The sequence below is a fragment of the Podarcis filfolensis genome (genome assembly GCF_964270895.1).
Source record: "Podarcis filfolensis genome assembly, chromosome: Z".
In the NCBI taxonomy this organism is placed as follows: Eukaryota; Metazoa; Chordata; class Lepidosauria; order Squamata; family Lacertidae; genus Podarcis; species Podarcis filfolensis.
This window is the reverse complement of record NC_139617.1, coordinates 30,497,332-30,525,191: the sequence shown is the minus strand read 5'-3', so window position 1 is coordinate 30,525,191 and position 27,860 is coordinate 30,497,332. Positions and strand designations below refer to the sequence as shown.

The 27,860-nt window shown below is 43.9% G+C and overlaps 3 long non-coding RNA genes across 3 annotated transcripts in view; 2 read left to right on the top strand and 1 right to left on the bottom strand.

Annotated features, from left to right (window-relative positions):
* Positions 1–27,860, top strand: part of LOC310754565 — a 632,985-nt gene that overhangs the window by 34,074 nt on the left and 571,051 nt on the right. The window lies entirely within an intron of this gene.
* Positions 521–22,117, bottom strand: LOC310754592. Its single transcript, XR_014543902.1, has 4 exons — positions 22,027–22,117; positions 3,365–3,822; positions 2,838–3,028; positions 521–932 (listed from the first exon to the last, which is right to left on the bottom strand). It is a non-coding gene; the product is annotated as an uncharacterized lncRNA (long non-coding RNA).
* Positions 20,834–25,413, top strand: LOC310754615. Its single transcript, XR_014543927.1, has 3 exons — positions 20,834–20,898; positions 24,766–25,019; positions 25,104–25,413. It is a non-coding gene; the product is annotated as an uncharacterized lncRNA (long non-coding RNA).

The following is a 27,860-nucleotide window of genomic DNA, read 5'->3' as shown; positions in this document are numbered from 1 at the left end:
TCAGCAGAACCTGTGGTGTCTTTAGGATATGTGGTTTTATTTGTACATATATACAGCCTGAGCATAGGACAGAGGAGTTCACAGCATTAACACCCAATGAGAACTTGCTCCTCCATTAGTCATAGCTTTGGATCCAGCACAGAGCAAGCAGGTCTCTGTGTGTCCAGCTTCTAGCCTGCTTCCGGCTCAGCTCTCACACAACTAACTACCATCCAATTGTCATTCTACCATCAGCCAGAGGACCCCAAGAGTCATAGCTCTTGCAGCCCAGCTCATCCTTTTGGGATGCTGATCCTGGCGCTTAACTACTCAGCCACAGCTATTGCCTAGACAAAAGGGACTGGTTTGTTGAGCTTGTTCTCATACCTTTTTCACCCACCTCAAATACGGGAATCCCAGAGTTGGAAGGGACTCAGGGCATCATGCACACTGTTCCCCGAAACCTGCATCAATATTCACTCTGGTTTGATGGGATTCTCTTCCTCCTAGCTGGGCCAACTCAAAGTAGTGAGAGAAGACAGAGACGCAGACACGCTGGAGCATGTCAGCTCCTTACATTTCGAGAGCATGTATCAAAGCACTTTGCAAATTTGAAGTAATTAAGCCTCATTAGCTCAAGGACAGTCATTACCACTCACTCATAATTCTTCAAGCCATTGTGTGACTCTGACAGCAACGAGGCAATGAAAAACCATTAGAGGCAAATAATATGAACCAAATGCAGCCAGGGTACGTCTTGTTCTGGTCTCTCTGTTTTCCTATCCATGCCCACTTTGGGCCCTCCAGGCCACTGTAGGCATCACTCACCTGTTCCAAATCTCACACTACCTTCCAAGAGAAACTGCAGAATAGCTAAGTGGCCTCTGTGGTTAGCACACAGTGGTGAATTGACCAAAGCTGAGCACAACAGCAACTCTCCCTTTCTGTGGTTTCTGTGAGAACAACAGAAGAGATGGTGAGAGCAGGCCAATGGCCCGTCTAGTCCAGCATCCTGTTCTCACAGTGGTTGACCAGATGCCCCCGTGAGAGGCCAAAAAGCAGGGTTCAAGCACAAGAGCAATACCCCCTTCTCCACAACAGTGAGAGGAAGAAAGGCTCAATTTGCAGATGGCAAATGTTTGCTCTTAAAAATAGTCTCACGTTCAGCCCATGTGCAGCAGACTCTGTCCATTACTGGCAACAGGCCCATGCAAGGACAGGGCAGCTGGGTACCCTTGCCCCAGGCCTCAGAGGGCTAAGCCAGGCAGGGGTCCCCACCAGGGACCAGCTGCTGCTTTTTCCCCTTTTCTGTTTGAGTTTATAACTTCATTCTAACCTGCCCGGGCCTCAGACAAGCTCTGCACAGGCTTGATTGGCAGGAGTTGGTTTTGACAGAATTGAGAATCACATGCACTGGAACTCCATTCCCTAGACAAAATTCTAGATCAAGATGACTGTCATCTTAGCCACTGATTCTAGAAGGCTTGACATCTAAAAGTTGAAGGGGACACAGGGATTATTAATCGATCAATACCAAGTAGTTGAACCCTTCCAACTGTTCCCTTATGCAAGAAGCACCTCAGTTTTCTTTTATTTTCTCATTGAATCCCTAATATGTGACGAGCTACCTTGTTATGAATAAGAAATATACAAACCTTGGGTTTTCCAAGTTCTCAAGTCTGTCTGTAAAAACTGGTTCCTTCACAGAAAAGTAGCCACTTGCCTCATCATAGTCTGGATTTGGCCCTCCTAGTGGATGCTCCTAGTAGCTTTGCAAACCTCACTTTTACAGAATTTCTCATATATATATATATATATATATATATATATATATATATTCTAAATTACATTTCAAAATATTCATTTAAACAAACTTAAATCAATGACTGCCCTTCTTCTATTTCCATGGTTCATTTTGCAAACTATATATATTTTACATGAACTATATATTTTACTATATATTTTACATGAACTAAACCATTCATTAATCCATTGTTACGTCCATCAAAACTTATTTACACCGTTGAATTAATGTTAATGCTACCAGCGTTTTTAAACGAACACAATTTTTACCCATATATTCAGTAAACATTTTCCAATCTTCTTTAAACGTGCATTCTTCTTGTTCTCATGTTCTATATGTTAAGTCTGCAAGCTGCGAGTATTCCAACAGTTTATGTTGCCATTCTTCTTTGGTTGGAACCTTGCTCATTTTCCATTTGGGGGCTAACAAAACACGGGCCGCAGTAGTAGCGTATATAAATAGTCTTTTTTGACACCTGGGAATTTCCCTCTGAATTATCCCCAACAAAAAGAACTCTGGTTTTTTTGGAAATGTACTTTTAAACTTTTTTTTCAATTCATTACATATCATTTCCTGCTTTTACAGATTTTCACCCTGCCACCCACCACAGCTTCCAGCCTTTAAAATTCTGCCCATCTCCGTAAACTTAAAGGAATAAACTGACACCATGAAATTTGACACGAGGACCCAATACCTCACCCAATACCTATCTAGTCCAGTTCTTTGTTCCATAACACACCATAGGTAATATGCACATACTTAGCACTTCAGCTTTCAAATATAAGGAGATATTTTTATTGTTCAACATAAAGCTGAGTATTCCAAAGCTGATGTTTCTATTTAAAAAAATAGAATTGTCTTTTATATTTTTTATGATGTTTTTAATGTCTGTGTTTGTTTTTGGGCTTAAAATATTGTAAGTTGGTTTCAGCTGCCGTGGGAAAAAGCAACTAATAATTTTAATCAATCATCATCATCATAACTAAAAATCACAATGATTTTAATGGAATGGAATTAAAGTATGGAAAAGGTCCAGTTTACTTCCAGTACATACCTGAGCAAGTGGTTCTCCAGGAGCTATCCTTGGTGCTAAAACAACCAAGCCATATTTACTGCTTTGCTCTGTGGTCTCCTCCACAGGATGAGAACAGGACACCTCTGGCCAGCTTGTGAAATTTTAACATGGGGTATGAAATGCATGCCATGCTGATCTCTGCACATCAAGCTGTCTACTTCAAGCAACAGCTACAAGAGAAGGGTAAAAAAAAAAAAGGCTGCAAAGTGTGTGCTGCTTTATTGGATTTGTTCCAGCAGAACATAAGAGTCGCGCAGGATTAGAATAAAGGTTCAACCTGATCCAGCACTCTATTTTTCACAATGGCCAACCATGTGACGCTCACAGTAGGGTAGAATTCCTCCCTTTGCTTCTCCCTCTACAAAACTGCTGTAGCTCTACAGAAACTCCTTAGTTTGGGATTACTATGTACTGTCCTGATCACCTTGGCTCAAAAAGGATATTGTATAGTCAGAAAAGGTTCAGAAGAGGGCATCCAAAATGTTAAAGGGGATGGAGTGACTCACCTGTGAGGAAAGGTTACGGAGTCAAGAACTTCATTGTTTAAAGAAAATTCAAGTAAGAGGTAGCAGGATGGAAGTTTATAAAATTATGCACAGAATGGAGAAGGTGAGTAGAGAAAATCTTTTTCTCCTCTTGTAACAGAAGAACCATGGACATCCAATGAAGCTAAATGTAGGAAGATTCAGGACAGATAAAAGAAAGTTATCCATGCAGCAACTATGGAACTGGCTCCCACAGGAGGCAGTGATGGCCACCAATGTGGATATATTTAAAAAACGTTTAGATGAATTCATGACACAGAGGACGCTCAACGGCTGCTAGCCTTGATGGCTCAGCTCTGCCTTCAAAGTCTGTGGCAAAATGCTGCTAGATACCAGTTGCTGGAATCCACAGGATGGGAGAAGACTGTTCTTGCATTTGAATTCTGCTCGCTGGTTTCCCACAGGCATCTGGCTGGGCTCTGTAGAAAGAGGATGTCAGAGTAGATGGGCAGCTGGTGTGTTAATGAAGTGCACGTTCTGATTTAAAACAATGAATAATCTGTACAGATTTAAATTATTTATCCTGATTTTGCAAGCGACGAAAAAGAGGGCAAGCAGCTTGCATCCCACCATTTGGGCATTTTTCAAATTTCTCTCTCTGGCTTCTGATATTTAGCGAGCTGCTTACAATATCGTATTTCCAGTCAAAAGTAAAAGAAATCCTCAGGCAAGTCAAATTCTGTTCTGCTGTCCACTTCCCCTATCCCATCCAAAACAAAGTCTTGTTTAAAGAATTAGCAGTTGAGATGCCATTGTTGATTTTAACAATGTGCAAATTGTAAAAGAGTCTGTTTTACCTATTCATTGGGGGGCTGAATTTTTTTTTTTAAATGTTGCTCCCCAGATTGATGTACAGTGCCTTCCTAATATCACAACCTGCCAATAGTGGTGAAAATCGTAGTTGCTGATAATAATTGCAAAATCAGCTACAGTGGTACCTCGGGTTAAGTATTTAATTCGTTCTGGAGGTCCGTTCTTAACCTGAAACTGTTCTTAACCTGAAGCACCACTTTAGCTAATGGGGCCTCCTGCTGCCGCCGCGCCGCCGGAGCCCGATTTCTGTTCTTATCCTGAAGCAAAGTTCTTAACCTGAAGCACTATTTCTGGGTTAGCGTAGTCTGTAACCTGAAGCGTATGTAACCTGAAACGTATGTAACCCAAGGTACCACTGTATATAGATGTGCATTTTGTTTAGATCCAGCTAGCTCAGTGACTGCCAAAAGTCTTCCAATTCATATGTAGGGTGATCAAGGGCCCTTACTTGCTGGATCATCACCTTGTCGTGGTGAGTGGGCTTTCACGTTCCTATGACCCTTGTGAGAGAAGCTGTTGGAAGCCTTGGACTCTCAGCAGGGTCACACAAGGCAGTAAGGTCAAAGGGGAGGAGCTAGGCAAATAAGGATCCAAGAAGTGCGCAATGGCAGAACAGGCAGAAGATAACAAGTGGCATGTTACAACGGCTGTGAAGGCGGATGAAGGCTGGAGCAGATAGGAATCTACCAATCGTCGTGATACTCATGCCATCGGAATAGAGCCTTACTGCAAAGACTGTGTCATGGTCAGCACACAGTGATCTACACACATAAAACAAATTCACGCACAGGCATCTTTCAAAAACCCATCCCAAACCCCCCAAAGTCCCATGGTTATTGTCAATGGTAATGCGGGCAGGACCATGAAATCTGGAAGCGCCTAGTCATAAACCGGCACATGGGCGGTGAATACAGATTCAGTTGTTCTGACTCAAGGAATGAGGTGGTTGAACAGCTTGATAGCTGTACCCATGACTGAACAGCCCTTTTTAGGATACACTCTGCTCACCCTGAAAAGGGGGAGGGGCTAGAAAAGGTGCCCTAGTCTGCCCCCCATTTTTCTTGACTGGGTTACCACACCCAGTGGGGTCACCACCCAGCAGTCATAAAAGACAATTGAACTTTTGAACATGGAATATAGAGACTTTGTTGGCTAACACAGATACTGAGCATCCTGAACTCAGGACAGCCATCATTGCAAAAGAATTGTGACGTTTTAATATTGATATTACAGTGCTTCGAGAAACTCAAAGAGCAGGAAAGGGACAACTGAAGGAAGAAAATGGAGGCTACACTTTCTTCTGGAAAGCTCTACCTGAACAAAAACATTGAATACATGGAGTAGGCTAAGAGGCAGCAACTGGCCCAAGCTCCTCTAGGGAACTTCATATTAGAGTGAGGATTTGAATCCTGCACTCCCAGTCGTAGTTTGGCACTCTAACCACTACACCACACTTCTTCACCCTAAGGTCCCATGGCGGATATACATTAAAATACAATATTTAAACAAACAACTTGAAACACCCTGCAATCATAAAAATAAAGTGGGCCTTAAAAACACACATATTGGAAGGAAGTGTTTCTCTCAATTTATCAGTGCCAGCTTTTATAGGCAAGAAGTGGTTTAGAGCTCTGTCTCTCCTTGTTTCCAGCCAAAAAAAAATGAGCAGGCTTTATAAAAACCCAAAGTAATCTTTCTGTTTGTATTTGAAATACTCAAGGGTTTAGGGTTTGTTTTGCTTTTGGTATGTTCTGGCATGCGTATTGCTCTATCCCTTGTGAACTAAATATTTTTTTACAAGAGTGTCATTTTAGATTATGTTTTACTAAGAACATAAAAAGAGCCTTCTGGATCAGGCAAGTGCCCCATCTAGTCCAGCATCCTGATCTCGCAGTGGCCAACCAGATGCCTGTGGGAAACCAGCAAGCAGGAATCAAGCACAAGAGCCCTCTCTTCACCCACAGTTTCTAGTGACGGATTCAGAAGCACTGCTGCCTCCAACCATAGAGAAAGACCATAGCCATCCTGACTAGTAGCCATCAATAGCCCTCTTTTCCATTAATTTGTCTACTCCTGCTTTAAAGCCATCCAAATTGGTGGCCATCCTAGCTTCCCATGGAAGTAAGTTTCATAGTTATTTATTTATTTAATTTATTTATTTATTATTTCTGGCTGGGTTTCCCTAGCCACTCTGGGTGGCTTTCAACAGAACATTAAAAACAGAATAAAACTTCAAACATTAAAAACTTCCCTTAAAAGGGACTGCCTTCAGATGTTTTCTAAAAATCAGATAGTTGTTTATTTCCTTGGCATCTGATGGGAGAGTGTTCCACAGGGCAGGTGTCACTAGCAAGAAGGCCCTCTGCCTGGTTCCCTGTAACCTCACTTCTCGCAGGGAGGGAACCGCCAGAAGGCCCTCAGAGCTGGACCTCAGTGTGGGGGCTGAACGATGGGGGTGGAGATGCTCCTTCAGGTATACTGGATGCCGGTGATGGGAGAAAGGCAGGACACTCCAAATGCTGAATACATCTAAATATAACTTTAAAGCAGAATATTAATTCATTAAATTAAATAAGTGCATTTGTATTGTTATGGATTTTCTGGGGACAGACTAGATGATACCAGTTCTGCTCGTCTCACAGGCACTCTGCTAGGGAGTCTGACGTGCTAAAATACATGGTTTTTCTCAAGCTAAAAGGCTTGACCATCAAGACCAGGGGTCAGCAAACTTTTTCAGGAGGGGGCCAGTCCACTGTCCCTCAGACCTTGTGGGGGGCCGGACTATATTTTGAAGGGAAAAAATGAACGAATTCCTATGCCCCACAAATAACCCAGAGATGCGTTTTAAATAAAAATACACATTCTACTCATGTAAAAACACACTGATTCCTGGGCCATCCGCAGGCCAGATTGAGAAGGCGATGGGGCCAGATCTGGCCCCTGGGCCTTAGTTTGCCTACCCATGATCAAGACCCTGAGCCTCCACAGGGCAGCCATATCTTATTTTAGCAAATGTTTCCATCTGCCTGACCCCTGTAATACATTCCACATAAAAAAGCTAATTGCAGGTTGGTGTTGCATGCACCCAGCATTACCTGCTTCACGGAAGCCTGTTACTTTCAAGACCCTGCAGCTGATTTGGGGCAAGTTGTGCAGTGTTTGTTGGTCCAGTTTGGAGGTTTAGCTACTCCAAGCCGCATATTCATTGGCTTTTTGGGGGCTCTGTGCATCGGTGAATGCACTGGAGGCTTGGCGATTTCACCTCATGCAGGCTTGGGTATTAAGAATATTACAGTGGTACCTCAGGTTACATACACTTCAGGTTACATACACTTCAGGTTACAGACTACGCTAACCCAGAAATAGTACCTCAGGTTAAGAACTTTGCTTCAGGATGAGAACAGAAATCCTGCTCTGGTGGCGCGGCAGCAGTGGGAGTTCCCATTAACTAAAGTGGTGCTTCAGGTTAAGAACAGTTTCAGGTTAAGAACGGACCTCCGGAACGAATTAAGTACTTAACCCAAGGTACCACTGTACATTCTGCAGGGATTGTTTAAAAATTAGAATTCATTCTCCCAAGACAGATCAGTCACACCGAGGCACCATCCTGACCTTAGCCCCTTCGCCTCACAACGGCCCTTGCCCAGTCTGTGAACCCATAGGTTCTTGAAAGTGAAGCCTGATATAGGCATCCCACTCTTGAGTCACGTGAATGCCAGCCCTCTGTCCAGGCGCCAGTTTACTTCTGTATTGCAGAAGGTCATCTCAGCATGTCGGGGCAACCCAAGGCCTTTCTCTGGGCACTCCTTCCACATCAGGGTTACCACATCCGCTGCGGCCTGGGGCTTGGATCCAGACCGCATCAAGGCGATGGGCCGCTGGCGCTCTAAGGCTTACAAAGGTTACATCTGCCCTAGTCAGCTTCCACTTACAGATTCCTCTTCATTTTCCAGATATTTCCAGCAAGCGCGTTTGGAGCCACAGTATTGTCCACTGGGCAGCTGCAAATCATTGGGACAAACACCTGAGCATCCACCCAAGAGTCCGCTTATACTGAATGGGTCAGTGAGGGATGCTTTGTAATGCTCTCCTGCCACAGTTACAATGAGCGATCACAGCTCATGGCCCACCAGATGCCCTGCTGCTTCACCTGGATGAGAATGACCCATCGGCCCAAAAGAGTATCAACCTAATCAAGTCATTGATCAAAGACATTCGAATAATTTGGACAATATGTCCTAATACTACCATTCTTTGGTTGGAGCTTCTTCCCTGTTTGCTCTGGAAAGGGGCTTTGCAGCCTTCAGGTCCAATTACACCATTGCAAAAATCAACAGGGCAATTCATAATGCAAATCTGCGTTTTGGTGACCGGGTGATCAAGCATTTGGACATTAAACCCATTAAGCTCAAAGCTTTTAGACCTGATGGTGTACACCTGACCCCATTGGAGAATGAGAATTGGTTGTGCGAGGTGAAACAGGGCCTTGAGAACTGATTGGGAGACTTTTGAGGCTTTTTGGTTTCAGCTGTAGGTAGTCTTGGTGGCGAGACAGCGATTTTGCTGTCTAGGGTAGCAGTTTTAGGCCTTGGGCAGAAGCCTTTAGTCCTACAAGGAGTGACGTGGTGACTTACCCCTTTTGTGGCAGTGAGGAGGGTTAGTGAGGAGAGTCTCTGTCCACAAGCACACAATGTTGGGCCATAGGATTCCCCTCGGCAATGTGGAAAAGGGGGCCAGCTGTGTAAATGCACATTTTGCAGTGTTCCCATATTCCTGACTGATGCTATCATGCCTCAGACCCCAACACGGGACTGAGAGGGATACATGCCCAATGCCTAAGCCAAGGTTTCCTACACCTGAAATTCAATGAAGTTGTGGCCAATTTTAATCCCAAAATATGTTGTCTGTGTTTTACTTGATTGAGGCCTGGCTCCCGGGGGGTGGGGTGCACCTGGGCATGCAATGAAACACTCACATGTCTCTTTTAGGGAGTCAGGGTGCAACAAATTCATTGGACTAGATCAGACTTCTCATTCTGGAGCACCATAGCTTCTGTAGTATCAGAATAATCTCCATCAGTGGCGTGAGGGTCCTGTATTCTACTTAGAATATCAAAGCCACTTAGCAAACAGCAAATCCAAGCCATGTCACAGAAGTTCATACCCTTTGCATTTCCGGCTCACACTTCATTAATTTGATGGGATGAATTAAAGTGTTCTAGTTACACTAATTAAATTATTGCTCTTGGTACACTTAAAATATTATTTTTGCATATTGCTTATTCAAATCCAGATTATAATGGGAACACAGAACAAACAAAAATACATTTAAAAATTATGAAAAATGCCAGAAGACAATTAACATTGTTGTTTACTGTTCAGACAAATTGACCCAGAAGTTAGTGAGCAGCCAAGAGAGGGAGGAGGCAAGGGAATGTGAATCCAAGGAAATGTGGGTCCAGGCTGAAGGTGGTGGGATATCTGGAAGACCTGCAAAAGCCTCCAAGGGCTGGCATGGATCTCCCAGTGGCCAACAGGTTGCTGTTCTCAAAGCATCCTCTTGCCCCAGTACATCTGAAGCTGACTTGTTAGAAGCAGCTGCAATTTAGTTTTTGTAGATGTAGATGGCCCTAATGGTTTCCTGAGATCTCTGCATCAAGCCCTTTTTATCTCTCTCTCTCTCTCTCTCTCTCTCTCTCTCTCTCTAAATTTTTAAACATATCATTTCCAACAATCGTTTAACATATTTTTTTATCTTATACATTGTTTTGGACTTCCATCTGCCACATCTGAAGATTTTTCAATCTTTATCACTTTATCTACATTTCTTAATTTTTCTATTACTTTTAATTGTCCTTAACTAATAATTCTCTTCACAGTCTTCATTGCAATATTTCACACAGTCCTCCTTACAAAACTTCTTGCAGTCCTGCTCACACAATCTGTTTATTACTATTGCTTTTCAAATAGTTCAAATATTTACTCCAGTCCTCCAAGCCCTTTTTATATCAGCACCTGTAAGAAATCTGACTGCCATTTCCAGAACTAGCTGCTGATTCTTTGTTTGCTGTTTTCTGACTGGTTTGGAAAAGTGTTTGTGTGTTTTGTGATTTTGGATTTTGAGTTTTAACATCTGTTTTTACATCTAGCTGTTAGCTGTTGATGTTTAAGTAAATAAATATGTGCTTGCTCATGTAGTTTTTGGTTCTTTTGCTTTGTGTTTCTACATCCTTATTGCAACTTAATTCGTTTGTTTTGTTTTTCAAGCCCTTCAGATCAACATAGTCACAACTAACCTTAATCACATCAGTCTCCCCTCAAGGCCTTTGTTATGTGCCATCCCAATCTCTGAGCAGCGAGAGACTCCAGGGGTCCCAAGCGCTTACCCAGTTTCCTTGGAATGCAGAGAATGTGGTATCTTTAGGATATATGGTTTTAGTTGCACACATATATATAACCTGAGCCTAAGATGGAGCATCAGATCAGGGGTGCCATATCGCCCTCAGGATTGTGGGTGCCCACCGCCGCAACGCAGTTGTGCAACATCACATGCACACACTTACACATAGTGAATGTGACATCATGCATTCTATGTGCAGGTGTATGTTTGTGAGGTTGCAAGTCCGCGTTGTTGCTGCCAGCAGCAGCTCTTCCTCCTCCTCGCTGTAGCCAGTGAGATATGCTTTTCCATGGGGAGCAACTTGGACTCAGAGAGACTCTGCCTCTGCGTACGAGCCCTACTCTCAAGAAAAGGGTGCCTCGCTTGCTGGCTGCAGAGGACAGAGCTGAGTTGCTTCTCTCTCAGAGGCAGCGCCGCTGCTGCCTGCTGGCTTTTCTTACGTGCCCAGCCTCCACAATTATATTATTGTGGGTGCCCAAGCAGCCACGTCAGTTGGCTTCTATGCAACAGATCATGCTTCTCCATTAGTCACAGTTTTAGATCCAGCACAGAGCAAGAAGGTCTCTGTGTCTCTGGCTTTCAGCCTGCTTCCAGCTCAGCTCTCACACATCACACTAGTTCTTGTTCTCCCAAATAAATAGCAGCTAAGTGACAAGGGTGGAGGAAAGGCCCACCCATTAGCCTGGAGGGCCCCATCACTCTGTTGTAGCTCTTGGGACCTGGCTCATCCTTTTGGGATGCTGATGAGGACATCTAACCGGCCAGCTACGATCATTGCCCCCCAAAGAAAATTGTTCTACTCCTCTTGTCAGATTCTAATTTCACTCAGTACAGGATCCAGAGAACTGGAAGGGACTCAGGGCATCAACCAGACTAACACCCACCCACCCCCTCAAACCTAGAAGAGTACTATTATCTAGCCTCACTGTTTTGTTGTCAAGGGGAAAGTGTATGAAGGGTTTCAGAAATTTGGAGACAACAAACAATGTTAAGTTGTGGGTGAACATATCAGACGACACAGCGATTCTTCAAACAGCTCTTGTTTATTCAGAGGCCAGAACAGAACTGAACAGCAAACAGCTCAGCCGGCCTGCTTTTATAGGCAGCTGGCTGCCAACATTGTAGCAGCAACCCAGGATTTCCCGCCTAAAATAACTGACGTGGACCTGAGTGAAAACTATCTACATGATACTCCTGGTGGCCAGGGTGAGAACTTTAATACATAACAGACAGAATATTGGCAATTTGCCCTCCATGAAAAGATACCTGACAAACTACTAGTATCTAAAGGGCAGAGTTCGAATGACACCCCCCCTACACACACACAGACACACGGAGACCCTTCTAAACACATCCAATTGACATGCAATTGCTGATGCGCAGATTGTTTTGGACCCAGAAGAAGGCAGAACCGGGGTGGAATGGGGGTGCAGGCACACTTATAGGCGCTCTGTCAATGAACATGAGGGCCAGGAAAGGCCTACATACACACACAATTATATTTCCTTTACAAATATTGAGGCACATGGTCACTCAGTGTCACCAGTATGTGCAAAGGTCTAGTTCATTTAAGACTATAAAGGTAAAGGTAAAGGGACCCCTGACCATTAGGTCCAGTCACGGATGACTCTGGGGTTGCAGCACTCGATATAGAACCTTTATTTTCAGTAATGATGGAACTCACAGGACAGGTGGAGAACATTTTTGTTTCTATATACCTTTATTATTTGTAAAGATAAATCTTTGTATGAGCTTTACTATCCCTTTTTATTGCTTTAGCATCCTTTTGGAGCTGTGCCGTATATCTTTTGTACTTTTGTCCTTCCAGGCTGCTATGCTTTATTGTTTAAATTTCTAATTATTTTTTTTCTTTCTTTTTCTGATGTTTGCACCCTTTTTTTACTGGTTTGTTATTTTTTATTTTTTTAAAAAAATACTATTTACTCAGGGCAAAAGCTGCTCTCTCATTTTTAGTTTCACATTCACTCTTTCCCACCAAAGACTCATTTTCTTGGCTGGTGTTCAATGCTCTTTTTGAGAAAAGGAAGACAAGGGAATTATGTGTTCATTCAGTGACATATTGACATTTATTGCTAACTAGGCAGCTCTCTCTATGTCATTGCTCTGGCCACTATCCATAGCAACCTTATATTTGAATATACACACAGAGATAGCTACCAAGCTGCAGAACATACAAGCTTTTTAGGTACCATTCCTATAGTTCTTTTCTGCCATACAATGTTGTAAGGAGCTTGATCAGCTGTTGGAGGAACAGATTTTCAAATCCCAGATAATTCATCCTCAATGTTATGTACTGAAGTTCTCACCCTGGGCCAGCAGGGGGATACTGTAGATAGTTATGCAAATAAGGGATTGAAAGTGACGTTCAATGATTGGATATTTTAAAAAGTTGTTACATTTACGTGGTACTGGAGCTCTACATAAGCAGGCTGGCTGAGGCCTTCAGTTCAGTTCTATCCTGGCCTGTGAATAAACAAGAGCTGTTTGAAGAATCACTGTGTCGTCTGATATGTTCACTCACAACTTAACACTCAAGGCAAAAAAAAAAAAAACCCCTCCCAAACCTCCCCCCCCATATATATTCTTTTCTCAAATTCCAAATGCATTTTGAGCATTGAAAGCAGGAGATAATAACATCATTGATAACTTCTTTAATGTTTGACTTGCAAAACAGTAGCAATTCACAACTATGGGTTTTTTGCAGGGGTGGGGAGGAGATTAAGCATTACACAGACTCATAAGAACATAAGAAGAGCTTGCTGGATCAGGTCAATGACCCATCTAGTCCAACATCCTATTCTTACAGTGGACAACCAGAAAAACCCACAAGCAGGATCCCGCCAGTTGGTATTTGGAAACATCACTGCCTCCAGCCAGAGAGGCAGAGCATAGCCATCATGGCTAGCAACCCTCCATGGCCCTCTCCTCCTCCATGAATTTGTCTAATCCTCTTTCTAAGCCATCCAAGTTGGTGGCAATCTCTGCCTCCTGGGGGAGTGAGTTCCACAGTGTAAGTAGCTCCTTTGGGCTCTGTTCTTACATGCATTTGCACATGATGCAGTTGTACCCTCAAAGGCTTATCAAACACCAAGAAGCCTGAATCCAACAAATAAAACTTCAGCTCACTTGCTTAGCTGGCAGCATATTTCAAAATCTCTTTTTCTTCTCCTTATTCATGGAAATCCCTTGTTAAGTTCCTTACTTTGGTGTTCATAGAGAGGGAATCTCTGTTTAGCACTGCGTGAAGAAGGGCTTTTATTTATCTGTCCTGAATCTCCCCACTTTCAGCTTCATGAGATGCCCTGTTATAAGAGGGAGAGGGAAAAAATTTCTGTGTCTACTTTCTCCAGGTCATGCATCATTTTATAAACTTTTATCATGTCTCCTTTTCATCTTTTCTCTAAACGGAAGCGTCCCAAATGCTGCAACCTCTCTTCATTGGGGAATTTTACTTTAGAGAAAATATCTGAAATACTTAGCATAGTTTAGAAAGTGTAGCCTGAAATCTTAACTTCACAAATAAGCACCTCAAAGCCCAGTATTATTAATAAAATTTGAAAAGGAGGATCTTCTGCTCTTGCTACACTATCAGTTGCTGCACACATGCAGCTCAGCACTGCATTAGCAATATTGACTCATCTTAAGCTTGTGATCTACAAAGATCCCTGTATCCCTGTCAAGCCAGGTGTCCCCCAACCTATATTTGTAACTTGGTGTGGGAAAGGCAAGTACCAAATGTCAACAGATGACATTTTTACATACATGTTTTCAGGTCAAGGAATGCAGTTCTGGGACTGCATGTCCCTTCTGCAAGATGGTGGTAAGGTTTTTGCGCAACACAGCCTCTGACTCTGCCTGTTTCTTGACTGCTTTCGATTCCTCCATGGTGCAGCGTATGAAAATAAAGATGAGTCAGTCTAGAAATACATCCAGTCAAGAAATGAACCGACATGTGAAATGGAAGAAGCTTGTGCATATAGCTCCATTTGTAACAAAATAAAAAATAAATTCAGTTTGTACTTATTGTCTGAATAAATTGTACTTTTAAAATGCCAGGCCTGATAATTCTATGGTAATCATATTATACATAATGCATTTTATGTCCTTAAAGTAGCAAAGTGACTTTTGATATGTAAAGAGGACTTAAAAAAAAAAGAATATTGCATTTCCCCCCAAACAATTTCATTTCCTCCCAAAGAAAATGTTAATGGGTGGGGTAGGGGGTTAAAACAAGGTTTTCCCCATAGCTACAAATGTTGCATCTCTACTTATACTCCAGTCTTTATTTCATGAGATACTGTTACAGCTAAGAATAGTAATGCAGCATGAAAAGCAAAACCACACTACAAGAGACAGCTAGAGTTGCCACCTTTGTTCTTGCAAACTACAAGATAGGACCAGGGGCGGGGGCTTGAGATTATTCCCCCCCCCACCTGGTGCTGAAATTACTTCAAAGCAATTCATTACAATCCATTGCAGCTTAACAGGAGGACACCTCTGGACTGTCTCTCTCTCTCTCACAAACACACACAAACACACACACACACATTTGTAAATCTGTCTGTGCTTTGCTACCCTGAGCTAAGTACATTACCTTTCACACACCCTTCACACACATGCAGTATTATACAGGCAAAGTTGCATCACACAACCATTTTTTTGCATTCACATTCACACAACAATTTTGTTGCATTCACACAGGATTTGCTTGTGAAAGCATACAAATGCTCATAACAAGATGAGACTGCACCATCCTTCTGTCAAAGATTTTTTGCAGAGAGTCAGGAATGCTTGGTTCGCGGAACAGGTTTGCATGCCATTATTCAAAATGGTGCATGCATTGAAGATGATATACATATTTCATTAAGAGCTGCATAAAACTTGTGCAAAAGAGTCAGGCTCTGGGGCCCCTTCCAGAGCCTGGTAATTTGTACCAGCTCTCACACCCCCACAACCGTCAGTCCCAGTTATTATGGGAAATGTCGAAGTTTCAGAACATGGTTGGATCTCATGCTTCAGGATGAGCAAGGAGGATGAGTCCCCGGGAAAAGATTGTTGGCTGATTGGTTTCTTGGAACAAAGTGTGTGCCTTGATGAACGTGCCAGCCAGGTTCTGTCCCAATCATGAGTTCAGAAAATGATATGGGGAGGAGGAGGAGGAATGTATGGGGAAATGATATGGGAAGGAGATAATGAGGTGAGAGAAACAATGCACTATACACTGGCCCTCCCATTGGTTTGCCTTTTATTTCATCATAGAAAGTTACATTTTCTTTTTTAAAAAATATTTAGAAACATGTGATTTGCTCTCTGCCTTACACATGATCTGCACCCACAGCATTTTACAAGACACCCCTTTTTATAGGGTGATGCATAAATTAGTTAAATGATGAATGATGTGGAAAGAATCAGCGGCGTAGCGTGGGTTGTCAGCACCCGGGGCAAGGCAAGTAATTTGCGCCCCCTAACCCCTAACCTGCGGCCGCTGCCAGCTTCTTCTTGCTGCTGCCTGGGCTGGTCTGGTGTGCTTCTCTCCCGTGCTCAGTGCTGCGCTGGGCGGCCGCTGCACTGTCCCTCCCCCAGATAGTCCCTCGCTCTCTCTCCGCACCACACGCCTGGCACCCACCCCCTCCACAGTGGGCGGCGACCCGGCGGCTCGGATCGGATTCGCACAGCCAGCACTGCAGTGAGAGAGAGTGAGTGAGCCAGGTAGGGGCAGAGAGCTGCGAGTGCAAGCGCCCCCCCCCAGATGTTGCGCCCGGTGCGGCCGGCCCCCCCTGCACCCCCCACGCTACGCCACTGGAAAGAATGGAGAGAGAGAGAGAGAGAGAGAGAGAGAGAGAGAGAGAGAGAATATCTCTCTTTCTGTCTGTCTGTCTGTCTGTTTCTCTCAGCATAAGAATGTGAGAACAGTCTTCTGGATCAGGCCAATGACCCATCTAGTCCAGCATCTTATTCTCACAGTGGCTGACCATATGCCTTTATGCAGGCTTTATTTTGCCTGGGTCAAAGACCCATTTTGGCACCAACTATGCATTTGTATACACACAGGCTGGGAGCCTCAATGGCACCCCTCTGAATGCTTCACCCGGGGCAAAAAAAACAAAACCCGGCTAGCCCCTCACAGCTACAGCACTGCCTTATGCCACCCAAAGTGTCTTGTATTTTGGTAATTTGGTTAAAGAATAAAAAGAGGATTCCCTGGATGCCAAGATCCAGGTTTGGGACAAGTACTCTTTGGTGAAAGAACCCCAGGAGAGCTTTAAAATCACAAAACATGCAACAAAGTAAAGCATGGAAATATAGGCTGTTAGAGCTTTAAAATATCCCCTTCTAATTCCTTTCCAGAGTTTCCCACCTCCCTTAGTGTAGAAAGAGACCACAGGTTTGTTAAGTTAAAAATGGTCTACTTGCAATCTCATCAAAGGTCAGATTCATGTGCTTTTCCATATAGCAGCAAGAAAAAATAGGCAGCAAAACTTAGGTTCCAAAGGTGGCAAATGCTTCTACCCTAAATTATTCGTATAGGAACACAAAGATGGCTTAAGTCACATGGTCTAAGACCTCACATGATGGAATATTGCTGGAAAGTGGGATAACGAGTTTTGTAGCCCTTCCTCCCAAGGTGAGGGGATGTGACCTAGCTAAGCCTGGCAGGATAGCTTACTCTATGGTCTTAACTCTTCATGCATTAAAGTTAAGTTTGTAGGTTATACAAGGCTGGATTTATCCCACAGTGCTTGTGAGAAACCCACAAGCAGGATTTGAGCTCAGGAGTCCTCTCTCCTCTGACCATGGAGGAAGGTTCATATGGGAAAAGGCAGTGTTGAGGCATAATGCTTTATAGGTCAAGGTCAGCTGACTAAAATATGCTCTCAGGTCATTCTGCACCATCTCCTAATTAATGCACAGTGGTTGGGACAGATGCTGCTGTTATGCCATGCCCTTGCAACACAAATGCATATCAGGGTTGGAGAGGTGTTGGTTTAAGCTGGATTAATCTGTTAGGCCAGCAAAGGAGCCAAAAGTTCTGATAACATCACAACACCCCCACAGTTTCGGGCAAAGAAGGGAATAATGTCAGCATGCTATGCCCCTGTACAGGGCTGAGTACAAATTTATGGGGCCTGGCAATCCAGAAGGGGGACTAGGGCCCAACACTATTGTATATGTTTTCTGCAATTCTTAACAAAATTTCACATCCAATGCACACACAATTCTGCATAGTGGCTTGCAAAGTTGCACAGTGAACTGAGTATTTCCAAGCATTTCCAATTCCATTTGAACATTCACTTCTTTGCTTTCATAGAAACCAACTCCTAGGGGCCGTAGGTGCTTTGCCCCGCAATAAAATATCTGAGGGGGCTTGGGCCCCTCAAATTGATGGGCATTGCCATTCAAATGATGTGCGTGTACCATGTCATGTGATCGATTATGTGGGGCGGGGCTTCCCCCCAATATTTCATTCAAGTTGGCACCCCTGCTTGCTTTGATGACACTGTCTTGTCTTACAATGTGCATTTGCATTGGTAGGTTTTTGTAAGCAAACCCCATGCAAAGTTGTGGTGTGAAAAACATTGTGTTGTATCACACATTCAAGACAAGCATTTAACATGTATGGTCAGCTCAGCAATGATCATGTGAGTGTTTATATTATTGATGTTAGTCATTAGGATCTTAATATTCTCAACAAGTACAAATATTGTATTTCTTATTAACATCAAAATGAGACTGCACATTTATTTTACATCTGCTATAGACTTCATAATATTTTTAGTGGCTTCCTGATGTCATATACCTATTTCAACGGCCTCATTAGCTGTAGAGGTAAGATCTGTTGCTTAGTGGATAATTCCTTTAGTTCATCCTTAATTTCATTTTTAAATGTAGCAAATTCTGATTTCCACTCTGCATCTAGGCCTCTCTGAAACTGATTGAGTAGATCTGTGAAGGGCTCACAATCCTCCCTTCAGGACTGTAAGGTCCCTGGTGAGAGAAACTGACTATTTCTGAAACTATGAAGAGATTATGAGTCATAAAATATGTCCATGGAATGTTAATGGTTTAGGAAACCCAAGCAAATATAGGGGAGTGTGGAATACTTTGAGATAAGAAATTCCAAACTTTGCACTGTTGCAGGAAGTGCCTCAAAAAAGAGTTTAGAGTTGCTTCCTTGCATACGTTTTTCAGTATTCCTCTGAGGACACCTCAAAAAGCAAGGGGAGTAAGTATCTGGGTTTCAACCCATGTCTCAATTAAGGAGGAAGACATCCTTCAGGACACACAAGGCAAATACATATTTGTTAAAGGAACACTGTGTGGCTTAAAAATGACCTTAGGATTGGTATACAGTCCAAATAACAAACAGAAGTTTTGAGAGGTCTGTGGGGTGGCAACACAAGAACGGGAGTTTTCTGTAGGAATGCTATCCCCAGGGAGGTTTATGATCAAAGAATCATATAATCATAAAGTTGAAAGGGATTCTGGGGGTCATCTAGTCCAACCCCCTGCAGTGCAGGAATCTCACCTAAAGCATCCGTGACAGATGGCCATCCAAACACTGCTTAAGAACCTCCAAGGAAGGAGAGTCTACCACCTTCAGAGGTCATCACTTCCACAATCAAACAGCTCTTACCATCAGAAAGCTCTTCCTAATGTTTAGTCAGAAGCTCCTTTCTTGTAACTTGAAGCCATTGGTTCAAATTTTACCCTCTGGAGCAGGAGAAAACAAGCTTGCTCCATCTTCCCTATGGCAGCCCTTATTTGAAAATGACTATCATATCTTCTTTCAGTCTCCTCATATCCAGGTTAATCATACATAGCTCCCCCAACCATTTCTCATAAGGCATGGTTTGCAGACCCTTGATCATCTTGTTTGCCCTCCTCTGCACATGTTCCAGTTTGTCAATATCTTTCTTAAATTGTGATGCCCAGAACTGGACACAGTACTCCAGGTGTGGTTTGACCAAAGCATAATTGAGCATGAACTATGACTTCTCTTGACTTGGACACTATACGCAGCATTGAATAGCATTAGGGGTTTTGCTGCTTCATCACTCTGTTGACTCATTTATTTTTTGTTTTTTGTTTTGTTTTTTGTTTTAACATGTTGACTCATGTTAAGTATGTGGTCTTGTAAGACTCTGGATCATCTTGGCTGCTCTCCTCTGCACATGTTCCAGTTTGTCAACATCCTTCTTAAAGGGTTGTCTCACTTTGTGTTTTATTTATCTTTGGGGAACCTTTCAGTTGTATGGAGTGGTAAGTCAACTTAATAAATGAAACGAAAATGAGGAAGGACTGTAGTAGATGTCAAAGAGGAGGACAAGGTACATAGAGAAGGCATGTTTTCTCTAGAATCTGAAAATTGTTTTGTTTCTCTGGCCAGGTCCATTTTAAAATGGTTCCTGCAGGCTAAAAACTAACCGGTGTTGCTCATGTCATGCTGTTCTTTCACTTAAAATATATGTTGTCCTCCCTTATTTTAGATTCTCATCATCTCTCTCACATGCAAAGCTTAAATTGCCAAGTTTTAAAAAATTTTGCATAGCCAGCAGAGCTATTTGGGTGGGCTTAGCGAGACTCTATGCCCTCCTCCCTCTCCCTCTCTCTCTCTCTCTCTCTCTCTCTCTCTCTGTGTGTGTGTGTGTGTGTGCATGTTGTCCTTTTAATTATTGAAGAGGCTCCAGACATCTGGATCTGTGCAGTTTACTGGAAGCCAAGGACTCCACTGAGACGTGATATAATTAGACAACAGCTAGGTTACTTCAGGGCACCCTTTGCCCGAAACACTGCCAATGATGAAGAAGTGGGGGGAAGGGGGCAGAATTGCATCTCACTTCGGTATTGCTTTGAATTTGCAAATAGGGATCAAGTAATTTGCCCTCACTAAAGGTATCAAAGAAGATAAAAAGGACCCAGTTTTAATCATGTCTTTTAAATATCTGCACAGGAGCAATAAATGGAAATATTAGTCTTTTCGAACCAGGACAAGTGAAGGTGCAGTGCTTTGAAAAAGCTTCCAAAAATAATTATTGGGTTGCATCCAATTTTAGTCTTACTCAGAGGAGACTAATTGAAATTAAGGACAGGGCTGACTTAGACTGCAGGGATGCCAGCTTGAATAAAATATTGGGGAGAGGCGTAGGTAAGCCCCACCCCACATAATAGGAATCCCTCTCTCATAACACTAGAACTTGAGTGTTGGAAGATTCAGGAAGACTTCTGAAATCAAGTTGTTCTTCCTACAGCACAGATTTGAGGTAAGGCATTCATTCCCACAGGAGGCAGTGATGGCCGCTGATTGCATGACATTAAGAGATTAGACAAATTCATAAATGGCTTTGATGATTACAGTGGTACCTCGGGTTACAGATGCTTCAGGTTACAGACACTTCAGGTTACAGACTCCGCTAACCCAGAAATAGTACCTCGGGTTAAGAACTTTGCTTCAGGATGAGAACAGAAATTGGGCGATGGCAGTGTGGCGGCAGCGGGAGGCCCTATTAGCTAAAGTGGTACCTCAGCTTAAGAACACTTTCAGGTTAAGAACGGACCTCCAGAACGAATTAAGTTCTTAACCTGAGGTACCACTGTACTAGCCAGGATGGCTTTGGTCTGCCATCATGGCCAGATGCAGAAATGCTTCTGCATGCCAGCAGCCAAAACAATAGGAGGGGAGAGCCCTCTTGTGCTCAGACCCTGCTTGCGGGTTTTCCCACTGAGGTACCTGGTTGGCCACTGTGAAAAGAGGATACTGCTCATCTATCAAATTCTCCTCCATCTAGGCTCTAGACTCTCACAAAAATCACACTCCAGGAAGTAACAGGAAGGAGACGCCATCAACGTGAAGCCCCAGTTAACTAACTCACTTGAGAGTCCACCCAGCTATCACTTGCAGAGCAATGAAGCTTTCTCCTGTCTCTCACCCAGGAATACCAACCACATAGGACCAGTGGCGTAGCGTGGGTTGTCAGCACCCGGGGCAAGGCAAGTAATTTGTGCCCCCTAACCTGTGGATTTGCACCCCCTAACTCATGGATTTGGGCCCCCTAACCCTAACCCCCAGATGTTGCGCCCGGTGCGGCCGGCCCCCCCCTGCACCCCCTACGCTACGCCACTGCATAGGACTGAATCAGCCTCATCCTTTACCAGTTCTGGAACCCCATGCAGAACTTGTCTGATGCCCAGGGTGGGAGTCTTGTTAGAATAAAGTTATAAACTCAAACAGAAAAGCAGCTGGTCTGTGACTGGCCAACTTAGCCCTTCAAGGCTCAGGGCAAGTGTAGCTGGCTGCCTGCACCCTGCACAGGCCTGCCCCTAAGTATGGGCATGAACAAACATCACAGAACCATAGGGCTCATCATCCCAACATAAAATAGTTACCTTACCTTCAAACTTCAAAGAGATTATGACATCTCCCCTTTGGTGTTGACCCAATGGGGCCAGGCTGCTGCACCTGCTGAGGATAGTCTTATGAAGTCCTTGGGCTAGCCAGCACCTCCCACACAGCTCTTGGAGTTGCCACCTCAATGACTCAGCAGCAAGGAGCAGTAAAAAGCTTCCTGACAACCCTGCAAGTGGCTACAGCTGCAAGTTCAACTGGTTAGGACTCACACAGACAGGGAAAATTTGGGAAAGCTATAAAAAGCCTTTCCCCTTGGGCCTGTCCTTACATTCCTGGGCATCACTGCTGGACTTCTTCATGCAGCACAGAGATAAACTATGGAGCTCACTCCAGCAGGAGGCAGGGAAGAGCACCAAATTAGAATGGATGTAGAATTTAGGAAATTCATGATAGAGAGAGAGCTATCGATAGCTACTAGCCATGATGGCTATGTTCTGCCTCCACAGTTGGAGGCACCAATGCTTTTAAATCTCTGTTGCTGGAAACCACAGGAGGGGAGAGTGTTGTAGTTGTGCTCGAATCCTGCTTGCTGGTTTCCCATTAAAGGCATCTGTTTGGCCACCGTGAAAACAAGATTCTGGACTAGTTTGGCCATTGACCTTATCCTGCTAGGGCTATTACTAGTGTTACAAAAGTTGGGTGTCTGCCCTTCTCACTGCCTAGTGGTGGCAAGAGCCCATGGGGTTCCAGGCACTCACCTGGGCCTGTGTTCCTTTGGAGAAGTGAGATACAGCGGAGGCTGTTGTAGCTTTAAGAAATATGGTTTGGTCACCTATTTACTCCTTCAGTCTGCACAGAGGGACTCCAGATCTTACGACATGGTCATTTCAAGAGGGACTTGTCTCTCACAGCAGTGAAGCCATGGAGCCCAAGACATCTCTCCCAGTCAGCTCTGCAGCCACCAGCTCAAAAATGAATCCCAGCCCTTCTTCCCAGCAACCCTTGCTCAGGAGTCTCTTCCTGTCACCTCACACCTAGCTACCCTGACAACCTTCCAAACCCTTGTCTCTGTTTGCACCTCGGGGCAAGGGGGAAGAACAGTTCTCTAGCATTGCCAATGGCCCTCAAAGGCCCTCTATTGTTTCTTAATGGCCCTAGCTTGGCCAAGTCCATTTGCATAGGCTAGCCCAGGAATTCCTCCGCAGCTTGTATATCTCCCTTTACACCCCAAATAATCAGAATCCTAGCATTTATTAATTTCTAGGGTTTAGGACAGTCCCCTATGTTCTTAACTTGGATAGCTTTCAAAGGGGGTGACACAAATTCACAGAGGAAGAAGAGGAAGAGAGGGCTATCAATGGCTTGGCCTCCACAGTCACAGACTACAGTGCTTCTGAACACCAATTGCTGGAAACCACATAAGGGGAGAGAAGGCTTTTATGCATAGGTCCTGCTTGTGGGCTTCCCAAAGGCATCTGGTTCGCCACTGTGAGAACAGGATGTTGGACTAGATTGTCCATTGGCCAGATCCAGCAGGCCTCCTCTGATGTATTGATGTCCTTGCCTTTCATAGGAATTTCCAGGGAATACAAAATAATGAGTTGAGTTTTAACAAGCAAAACCTCTTGGGGCCAGGAAAGTGGAGGTTTGCCAAATAGACAGAAGCCCATCATCCTTTTGCAAGAACTCAGAGAAGTCCTTGCGGCACGGCAGCAGAACATCCTAATATCTTGGCATGCTAGAAGACAGCACTCTTCTTTGGGTGGAAATTAGCAACACATCACTCAAGTGGTTCACTTGAAGGAGAGAGAGAAACCCTGTGTAACTAAAAATACAAATAATATTAAAAATAAAGTTTGTCCAAGTTCTGGTGGTGCCAAATACTGTACCGTGGAACATGGTGTGCTCTGGCTGCCCTCCTTTCCTGGGCCAGAGGCCAGATGGCCCTCCGCTAATGACCTTAGGTCACTAAACCACGTCTGCTATGCAAGAAGCAGAGGAACAAATAAGTTTGCAATGGTGACTTGATCAAAGCTTCCCTTTTGTCACCATGTGCTCCACGGAAGGGAAACATTACAGCCTATAAACCACGCAAACTTGTACGTGCATGGGATCTGATGAGAGATGATAACTAGATTTATTTATACTTTGTTTATTTACTGCATTTTTATCCCACCATTTTCTTCAAGGAGCTCAAAGATGCCACACATGATTCTGCCCCTCTTCATTTAATCCCCTCAACAACCCTGTGAGGTAGGTTAAACTGAGAGTGAGTGACTGGCATAAGGTCACCCTGTAAGCTCCATGGGATATTTCAGTTCTGGTCTCCCAAGTCCTAGACTGACACTCTAATCCTCACCACCACCACCACCACCTTCACAACAACCCTGTAATGTAATTTAAGCTGAGAGCAAGTGACTGGCCCAAGGTCACACCCAGTGAGCTTCATGACTGAGTGGTGATTTGAATCATAGTCTCCCAGGTCCAAGTCCAGCACTAACCACTATACTACACTGTCTCCCAATTTTCAGGAAGGGCTTCTCTGCCACACATGTACTTTGCACATAATTTAGGCATTACGTGCAAAGTCCCAAATAGAAAGGAGATTTACATCTCATGGAACCGAAATAGGAAGCCATATGCATATGTTTCACTATTCTCTTGTATAAGATTTCACAGGGTTGCCAGGTGTGCAGAGGCTGAAAATATAGATCTGGGGGACTTCTATCACTGATTTGTCATCCACAGCTTAACTCTGTTCTCTCTCTCTCTCTGCCTCCAGGTCCAATCCTGCAGCCACATTCTGAAGGGCCACAACTCAGTTCTGTCTTGCATGCAGGGGATCCCAGATTCAGTCCCCTGGCATCCTGAGGTAAAGCTGGGAGAGAAAGACCCTGCCTGAAATTCTAGAGAGCCTCTGCCACTCAGCGGAGACAATACTGAACAAGATGGACCAATGGTCTGACTCCGTCTAAGGCAGCATCCTACATTCCGGTTTTCCTATGAAGTGTTCCACAGTGTTCTGAAAAATTGGAGGTGGGGAGAGTGAAGGGGAGAGAGAGAGATAGAGATAGAGATAGAGATAGAGATAGAGATAGAGAGAGAGAGAGAGAGAGAGAGAGAGAGAGACCCTAAAGCTGGCATTAGCATTTTCTCTTGCTTTGCAAGTTACCCCTGACAGGTTCCTTTTGTGGTGTAAACTGATGGCTGGAGAAAGAGGCCACTAATTTGAACGTGGAGAGGAAGTATTCCATTAGCGTCTGCCACAGAGGGTCATTAGGCAATCTTGTCTGTCAGCAGCAAGAACTCTCTGCTGCTCGGGGTTTTGGCTTTGAGCACACACCACTCTGAAACAGACTGGCATTGTGCAATGATGGGATTTCATTTCAAGCATCTCAGCAAAGAAAAATGGAAAGTAGAAGAGAACAAGGAAGAGCAATAAAGTCGGAGAAACACAGAGCAACCAGTGAGTGAAAAGGAGGGAGAGTCGCCATCCCTGTTAAACAGGGCTCACCTGCATCCTTTTCCTGAATGCATTTTTGTTAACTTTCCTTAAAACATTGTTTTTTATTTTTATAACTACTTTTCTTGAATTTATTAGTTGCTTTCCCCCCCAACAGACAACTCAAAGTGACTTACGGAAAAGAAAAGAAAAGAAAATACATACATATCCTTAAACCAGAGGGTGGGGTGTACTTTTAAGCATCCCACCCACCCTAAAATGATTAAAAATGAATGTTTTAAAAAGAGATGTAACCATGGAGCCAGGTGAGCATTCTCAGGGAGCACATTCCAATTAGCGGGGAGCCCCCACTGAAAAGCCCCCACCCTCCATGCTTCCCGAGGAGGGAGCACACAAAAAAGGGCCTCAGATGATGATCACAGGGGTGGGTTGAGTTATATGGGGACAGGTGGTCCCAGAAGTATTAGGGTCCCGAGTCCAGCATATAACAAAGAGCTCATCCTCACTTCCACTTGACCCATTGTCAGGGACTGGCTGCATGAGGAAGAGTGGTGGCAGCCTGTGGTCCAGGAGGTGCCTGAAGGGGAAGAGGATTTTGAACCACGTTCAGACTGGTGGGACAAGTAGGAATCATCAGCAGAGAGTGGGGGTGAAGGGGAGAGACTTGATGTAGCCACAGATGCTGATAGAGAAGGAGCAGAGGCTGTGTCTCCTGCTCTGCAATACAGTCCTGTTTCAACTCCTTCCTCTCCCCCACTCTCAGCACAGGAACTTAGGGCCCAGGAACAGCTGGACCGGTAAAGAAAAGCTGAGTCACAGCAGAAGAATGCAAGGAGGGTGTTATGTACTGAGCTGAATCCTAGAACAATAGGATCCAGAATGCAGCAGTCTGATTGGTCTGCAGGAGCCACCCAATCCAGCTCCAGGTGGAAGTGAATCAGCAACCTGATTGGCCTGCAGGAGCAGCCCGGAATTAGCCAATCACGCAGGGCCCATTGTGTAAATAATGTATATATAGCTAGACGTTTTGAGGAAAGTTTCATCATTGCTACTACGAGCTGAATAAAGAGCATGAAATTCACACCCGACTCCAAGTATTTTTCAGAGGCAGTCATAAATAAGGGGAAGAGGGTCCGGAAACTTAGCTTCTGCAACTGACTTACTTATCTGAATCGCGTGTATGTATGCTGACTCCCTCGTTGTTGAGTAATAAAATTAATTACTGCCAAGTCGCTTGTATGCTTCTGATTACAGTTTCGGATAACAGCCGGCAGGGCTTTCTGTCAGCCTGACACCCATATTTTGATCATATAGTGCCATTATTAATTTCCCCTGGCCCAAGACATTTTCTACTTGTTCCACTGCTGTGCCTTGCAAAAATCCAAGCTTATACATTTAATTGGAACTTATCAGATGGGCGGAAAATCCAAGAGGGGTTTTTGCTCAACCCAGTTTCAGTTCATCAGGTAGAAGCAGAGACTCATAGAATTGTAGAGTTGGAAGGGAACACAAGCATCATATGGTCCAGCCTCCTGCAATGCAGGAATCTGTGCACAAAATGATTTTTGAAAAACAGGTCAAGCAAAAGTGTGGGTGAGCTCTTAAAAGCGGATGAGCTCTTAATCATTGTTGCATAATACAATCAAAATATGGACCAAACAAAAGTGTGGATGAGCCCCAAACTCACATACAGTTTCAATACATATTTATCTATTGTTTTCCTTGTATCCTTTCAAAGTTAGAGCAATGAGTTGCATTTTGTTTAAATTTCACACGAGGCACTTGGGAAAATACAATTACTTTTTGCTCTCGATGTGGTGGACAGAAAGAGTGTAGTCACTGAGGGGTGCACTGAAAAGCAACATCTAATATTTTGCCAAGGTCTTCAGGCTTGCTACCATCAAGCAATGTGGATGAAGCCTGAGCTGAATTTGCAAAACTCATGAAAACCTACGATGCAACTCATTTCCAGAGCTGCAGACAGCAGGCTGTCCCAAAAGATCCCCAGGGCAGAAAGCCCATACCTGGTCTTTGAACCCCTCCCCACTAAAACAAACAACAACCCCCCAATAAATGACTGGATTCAAGTTACAAAAAAGGAGATTCTGACTAAACATCAGGAAGAACTTTCTGACAGTAAGAACTGTGATTTGGCCTTGCAGGGGGGGTGGACTAGATAACTCTGTGGGTCCCTTCCAACTCTAAAGTTCTATTATTCTATACAGCACTTCTGAAGAACACCACCTTCTACAAATATTCAGTACAGTCTTTCTAATCAAGAGACACATTTTCCATGGGATGGTTTAGATGAGACAGGTTAGGAAAGGAAATCAATCTGGAAAGCAAGCATGTCTTTTTTAAAATGCTAATGGTGGAGTATTCAGAATGCAGCAGGAAGATAAGTGATAAAATTG